Genomic DNA, 7500 nt, shown 5'->3' on the forward strand with positions numbered 1-7500 from the left:
TGTGTGTGTGTGTGTGTGTGTGTGTGTGTGTGTGTGTGTGTGTGTGTGTGGTTTGTTTAGAAGAATTTAGCCCACTGAAAAAAGTAATAATAATTTACAATTTACTTCCAGGGAAATGAAAGTCAGAAACCATTCACATTAGAACATTTGTTCAGCTCCTGTGGCAGAGAAATCCAAAATAAGAGTGACTTACACAAACTAGAACTGTATTTCTCACATAAAAGGCTGCATAATAGGTGTAGAGCTAGTATGCTGTTTTCATAATCATCAAGAACTAAGGTATCTTCACATTGCTTTATCACCCTCAATACATGGTTTCTAGCTCATGGATCAAGATGGCTGCTCAGCTCACACCATTTATGCCATTTAGAAGGGCAGGAATGAAGGAGGAGGGGGAGGTTGGGGGGAGAAAGAAATAGGGAGGGAGCAAATAAGAAAGGAGAGAAGGAATGCTCTTTCTCTTTAAGTGCACAAACCAGAAGTTGCACATGTTACTTCTGCTTATACCCATCAGCCAGAACTTAGACATGTGGCCCACCTAACTATAAGGAAAACGAAATATAATCTTTGGCTGGGAGGTCATTTACCCAGGCAAAAAAAAATTTTTTAAGTTTTAATTATTTAAAAAATTCTTGAAACATTATTATTAAGATTATTAAAATTTATTATACTGTGCGGGGGGGTAGAACACATATTGTAGGATAACTAGCAGCTTCTGCATTATTCTAAAAAGTAAGTACTGTACTTCATTGAATCTAACACATATCACAACAATGCAACCAAATCAACTGGACATACCATCAGTCATAAGATGCATTCCCATTTCAGAAATGTGAAAAGATAACATATCTTAGAATTATTGGACTATAGTACCTTTCTTGGTTATCTTCGATTTTAACTGAACAGTGTTATTGTTTTCTTCTTTAACTTATATTTCTTTTCAGTGTTAGGAACTACCGAGGTGTAGAACATTTCAATAAGAGCCTCAATTCAACTATCTGGCTGTGGTTTTATTGTTGCTATTTGTTTTGTTTTTTTGCATCTACTTTTTTATTGAGATACAATTTACATACCATAAAATTTATCCTTTTAAAACATACAATTCAGTGGTTTTTAGTATATTCAGAAAATAGTGCAGTCATCACTACTAATTCCAGAACATTTTTATTCTCCAAAAAAAGAATCCTATAATTATTAGCAGTCATTCCCCATTAATCCCTCCCAAGGTCTTTGATTTGCTGTTTACATATGACGTGAGTTAAGTATCCAACCTCATTCTTGCATGTGGATTTCAAGCTGTCCCAGAGGCTGTGTCATCTTATTTGTTTTGCTTAATTGGATTATATTTAGTCATTCAACAGATATGTTTCAAAGATCTATTAGATACAAAACAGTGACATAACTAGTAATTATAGCATTCTGTGACCCCTAAATAATATACAAGGAAAAAATGTGAGAATAATAAGAAACTTTTACCACTGTTTCCCTAATAGTATTTTGAGGTCATCATCTGCCATGATCAGAAAAATATTAAGTCCTCCTGTCCTTTCCTTTAACCTTTGGTTATTTACCTGACTTCATAGTCCTAATACAGCACTGATGATCACTTGAAACGAGTGGTTCTGAGTTTTAAGTTTGCCTTACGGAGAAAGCAGAGGAGGATGAGGGGTTAAGATTTGATTTGAATGGATTGGTACGGCAGTAGGGGAAGATGAAGAACTGGGTATTGGGGAGAGCTGCGTGAGAAGATAATAGTAGCCAACCTCCATCAGAATTTTGCATTTGATCTTTCTTAAAACTTAATATATTTAAGGCTTACTTTTTTAAATGAGTTTTTTAACCATTCAAATTATGAATATTTAATATTCTCAACAGTAAAATAAGAAAGAGCACATCATCAGTGCCATGACTACATGCTGGTTATGGTAGTTGGTGGCAGATAGTTTGAACAAAGTTAACCTTGACAACTGTTTGTTGCACTAAACCTATACAACTCATGACAGTCGAAGTCCTTGGGGATACATCATTGACTTCTACATTATCACTATCAGCACTGTTTGTTTCTGGCATTGGCAGTCTCTTTGCCTCTATCTGGAATGCCCTTACTACCACCACCAGCCCCACAGACACACACACACACACACACACACACACACACACACACACACACACGCACGCTTATAAATCCTTTATACTCCAGCACCAGTAGCATCTCCTGTCATCTCAGTCTTCCCCATGATGCATTAAAAGCCTCAACTACTGGGGCACCTGGGTGGCTCAGTGGGTTAAGGCCTCTGCCTTCGGCTCAGGTCATGATCCCAGGGTCCTGGGATCCAGCCCCACATCGGGCTCTCTGCTCAGCAGGGGGCCTGCTTCCTCCTCTCTCTGCCTTCCTCTCTGCCTACTTGTGATCTCTGTCTGTCAAATAAATAAATAAAATCTTTAAAATAAATAAATAAAAGCCTCAACTACCAAAGCATTCCATTCATACTTCTAATAATAGACTTACTACATCATTTTGTAATTATCTGTTTACATTTAAGACCCATATTAACATATGAGCTTCTCGAGGTCAAAGACCACAATTTATACTTCTTTTTGTATTCAACAACCCACTACACTGGAGATGTTTGTTGAGTATAAAACTGAATTGGATCTCTTACTTAGGGATTTTAGAATCTAAATGGATAGGGAAAAAAATGTAATTTTTATCAAATGCCAACTTATCTGGTACCTGGTGATTTATAAATAAATAAAAATCTTAATTCACTGAGTGAAGAAAAAATCTCTAATAGTCTACCTAGCTCTAAATTTCTATAATCCTATCAGTTGGAACAAATAGTTTCCAACAACAAAGTAAACTGACCTAATTGCATCCCCTTCCCAAAGCATAAAAATGCTAATTTTAAAATGTCTTAATACTTAATCAAGTTTGTAAGAAATCAATTCCTTGACATCAGATCGGAAGAGGAACTGAAACACTGTCAGGCCCATGGGATATCAGATATCAATATAGGCCCTGGGAACTGTGGTTTTAACATGCACATAGGGTTCAAAGGCACAGCCTTGGGCCTTCTGGTAGGGAGTTTGTATCACTACCTTACACAGTGACCGTCTCAAAGAACTCTTCGTTCCATGAAATGACTAGAAATAACCCCACCAAATCAAGGAAGGTACAGGAGAAATTGTCCTGGTACTCTGAGTGAAGAAAGACAAATCTGTTGTAGACAGGAGGTGTTCAGTGGAAAGGCTACGGTAAGTCCCCAAATTAGAACAGGTTTTTTGTTTTGTTTTGTTTTGTTTTAAGATTTTTATTTTTATTTATTTGACAGACAGAGATCACAAGTAGGCAGAGAGGCAGACAGAGAGAGAAGGGGAAGCAGGCTCCCTGCTGAGCAGAGAGCCCGACTCGGGGCCCGATTCCAGGACCCTGGGATCATGACCTGAGCCGAAGGCAGAGTCTTTAACCCACTGAGCCACCCAGGCGCCCCTAGAACAGGTTTTAAGGCATGTGTTCATCTGACTATTTAAAAATGAGAACATGGGGCACCTGGGTGGCTGAGTTGTTAAGTGTCTGCCTTCAACACAGGTCATGATCCCGGGGTTCTGGGATCGAGCCCCACATGGGGCTCCCTGCTCAGCGGGGAGTCTGCTTCTCCCTCTCCCACTCCCCTTACTTGTGTTCCCTCTCCCACTGGGTCTCTTACTCTCTGCCAAATAAATATATTAAAAAATCTTTTAAAAAGAAAAAGAAAAATGAGAACAATACATTAAATCAAACTTTTGGAAAGCATCGAGAGTACCAGATCTTTGTTTGATTCCTCCTCCAAATAGTTCCATAAAAATACAGTGGACCCTTGAACAACACAGGGGTTAGAGGCACCAATCCCTACACAGTCGAAAATCCTGTTATAACTGTGACTGCCTGCCATTGACCATAAGCCCTACCAATAACAATCAAGTAACACATATTTTGTATATTATATGTATTAAATGTTGTATTGTTACAATAGTGTAAGCGAGAGAAAAGAAAACATCAAGGAAATCATAAGGAAGAGAAAATACCCTTACAGTACTATACAGTAGTTACTGAAAAGAATCCACATGTCAGTGGACCTGCAGAGTTCAAACTTATGTTGTTCAAGGGTCATTTGTACTTCTTTGCAGATTAATATCAAAAGTATGGTACAGCCTTTCTAAAAGATCTTTTGCAGTAGTTTCATCTGGTAAAACCCACTCTGAATAGATGGGATGGCTGCCTTGAGTGCTGTGGAGTTGGTGGATGTTGTACTATTTCAGAGTCACAAACAGTCCCCTCAGGGGTATGTGGGATGGCTCCCTATATGCCTAATGTTAACCAAATAATTCATTTTCCTTGGTAAACATTCATGAAGCCAAAGAGTGGAAACAAACAAGAATATTTATGACAGATTTTCACATTTTTGTTTGAGTGTCCAGTCTCAAGATCAAATACCCTTCACAACTACCACCTTAGATTTTATGTGGCAAAATAACGGAGAAGTGTTAAAAACCTTCAGTGTCTCCGACACTAGCATTTGCTCGCACACAAACTTTAGGTTTTGCAATCCAGTTTTATTTCATTTAATGTTGGAAATAGTACACCTTATAAATAAGCCTTTTTAAAAGTTTGCCCTATTTTTTTATGTTGCATGTGTTTATATCTTTTCTGAGTAACTTTTGTGTTACTGTCTTATGAGACAGGCTTGTCACATGAAGACTAAACTTGGATCTCGGCAAATTCAGTATTCTTTAGATAGACTGTGATATTTGTAGCTTTTAACATGACTTCCAGGCCTCATGTCTCCTTGGATTGACATTCCTTAATATTTTTTTCTCCTCCCTTCAAAGGTCACATTTTTAGTTTGCATTCTCTGCAGCATTGCAATAATACTGTTCTGTTCTAATGCTCACTGTCACCAGTAAACAATGCATGAATGAGTACCAAGGCATCATATTGCCAACATTCCTGGATATTATATATTAATCCTCTGGGTTGTGGAGGTTAAAACACTGTCCTGTCTTGGCTTAAGACTAATCTTAGAGCTATAACAAATGCATTTAAAGCATTAGATCAGATTCTAAATATTGCATCCTGCCACTCTAAAAGATATAGCTTTTGAAAATATTACTATCTTTAAATAGAAATGTGATTTTTTTTTTAAAACAGTGCATGTCCTACCGTTCTTTTGAAAGACTATAATAGTGTGACCATTAGGTAAAGCATTAAAAACTAACAATCCATGCATTAATTTTCTCATTAACTCTGGAAATTTATTCCTGTTTCCCATTCTTACTACTTTTTTCTCAACTTTACTAACATACTTTTTAGTCCTTTAAGGTAGAATAACATTATTTTAAGGCTTATAGTGTGCTGGAACTGACTCCTAGTGGCTTGGGACAGCTGAATATACCCATTTCTTTCCAACTCTATGTTCAGTGATCTCACACTGGTAGCTTAAAATTGGCCACAGCAGGAGTATTTACACCATAGAAATGGCAAACATCACAAATCATGGCTTTCCTTTTATTCCTTTTTTTTTTTAAGCTAGTTATATTTACCAGCAAACCATAGGTTTTAACTATCCTATGGTCATTATGTTGTCTGTAGTTAAAAATCATGAAGGTAAAAGGAATTGTAAAGATCATCCAATCCAACCATCATTGTTTCAAACAGTAAGAACAGTGAAATGATTTTGTAAAAATCACATAGCCAGTAAAAGACAGACCCAAAATTATAATTCTGCTTTCCTGATTGATTCCTAATCCAGATTGATTTTTCTGTCCATCACATATAGATAGAGAAGATAAAAGGACACCAATTTCAACCCAGTATACACTCATTACAGGTCAGCCGGTCAGGCTCTGTGTTAGGTGATACATGGGATACGGAAATGAAAAATAAGTGTTGGCTAAACTCGCGTTGACTATATGACACAGAAGTGCCACTTAACTTCAGCTCCTGGCAGATGCCACTCTGCTGCCCCATATATTCACCTTTCAAAAGTAAAGACTTCGCCCACCAAAAGAATGTGGTTAAGTATTCAAACTAAAGATAGAATGTGAGGAACTCTTGCTATGTATAATGTTACCTCTTCACCTCCAGGACAACATTACCTAGAAAACATTCCTGGTAGAGAACAGCATTGTCTCTGTCTGCAGTCAAATCCTTTGTACACAGGGTCAAAGTTAGCCTTCAATCATTGTCTTCTATACCTTAGCTAGGGACTGGGCTCAAAGGATTGGACAAGTCCTTGTATCAGCCTCCAAGTCGTGTGTGGAAAGCCAAAGAAGGGGATTATCAGGGGAGGGAGAGGGATAACTAGTTTTTAGGTCTATTAATCATAAAAGAGAAGAAACAGGTCATTTAGGTCATTTGCTAACTTAAAAAAATTATTTTTATGCACGAAGATAAACTATCTTGATAATTTATTACTTGTCAGATAAAGTATCTTTTCTAAAATTATCTTTAAAATCATTAATAATCCCATGGACCATGTATTCATTGCTATGGACTCCATATAGGGTCATTAAGGATCTGAAAGGCCTGTGAGGAATAGGACTACTGGATTGAGGCCAAATGACACAGAGTCCCATTTGCATAGCCTTGTGCCACGAAGAAGAAGAATTGGTTTTTTTTAATGGATAATGAAGATTAAAAAAAAATCTCTGCATTCACACATTATCATTAATTACATATGGCAATATAGATGACAGAATAAAGCATCTAAATGCACTGCCCAGTGTGACCATTTCAACTCCCTATTCTGAGCCTGTTTCCTGTTTACAAAGATTTCAAGAGGTTCTTGTCCCAGAAGTGTTTGCCACTCTGTCTCCCATCTACCCTAGAAGGACTGTGTTCTGCTCATGACTGAGATTTGCCTTGGGATGAAGGCCTGCCCTGAGCAACTAGTATAAACAGGCAGAATTCAGTTTCAGGGACCTCTCCATTTACTTCTACGCAGCAAAAACATAAAGTTATCACACAATATCAATTCAGAGGTTGGAGGTCGGTTTGAGTTATTTACTTTCCTAAATTAGTCTGATAGTGGCTGAACAGTGTTAAAAAGTTTTCAACCCTCCTTTGGGGCTAATACAACTCAATGACTGTATAGTCCCCTTAAACTGTGGTTTATCTATGTTTGGTTTGTAACAAGATTTTTTTTTCTTATCAACATGCCTTATTGTAATATCAGATAATCATTTTGATTTATGCCATCATCTGGTGCCTTAAAAGAGGTATGATATGAGCATTTTCCGGGTAGCAAGGAAATTTTTTAAAACAACCCCTCCCCCATTTTATATTAAATTAACAATTCTAAGCAGAGTAAGGCTAACAACATCCCAGATAATAGAAAAGGACTAGATCAGATTTCAGAAATAAATATATAGATACTTATCTAGCTACTGGTTAACAAATAGTTTACAAAACCTGTTGGAGATGAAATGTGTTGATTAGACATTGAAGCACACATTTCAAAA

This window comes from Enhydra lutris, unplaced genomic scaffold (genome assembly GCF_002288905.1).
Source record: "Enhydra lutris kenyoni isolate GAN:26980312 unplaced genomic scaffold, ASM228890v2 scaffoldscaffold3, whole genome shotgun sequence".
Taxonomy (NCBI): domain Eukaryota; kingdom Metazoa; phylum Chordata; class Mammalia; order Carnivora; family Mustelidae; genus Enhydra; species Enhydra lutris.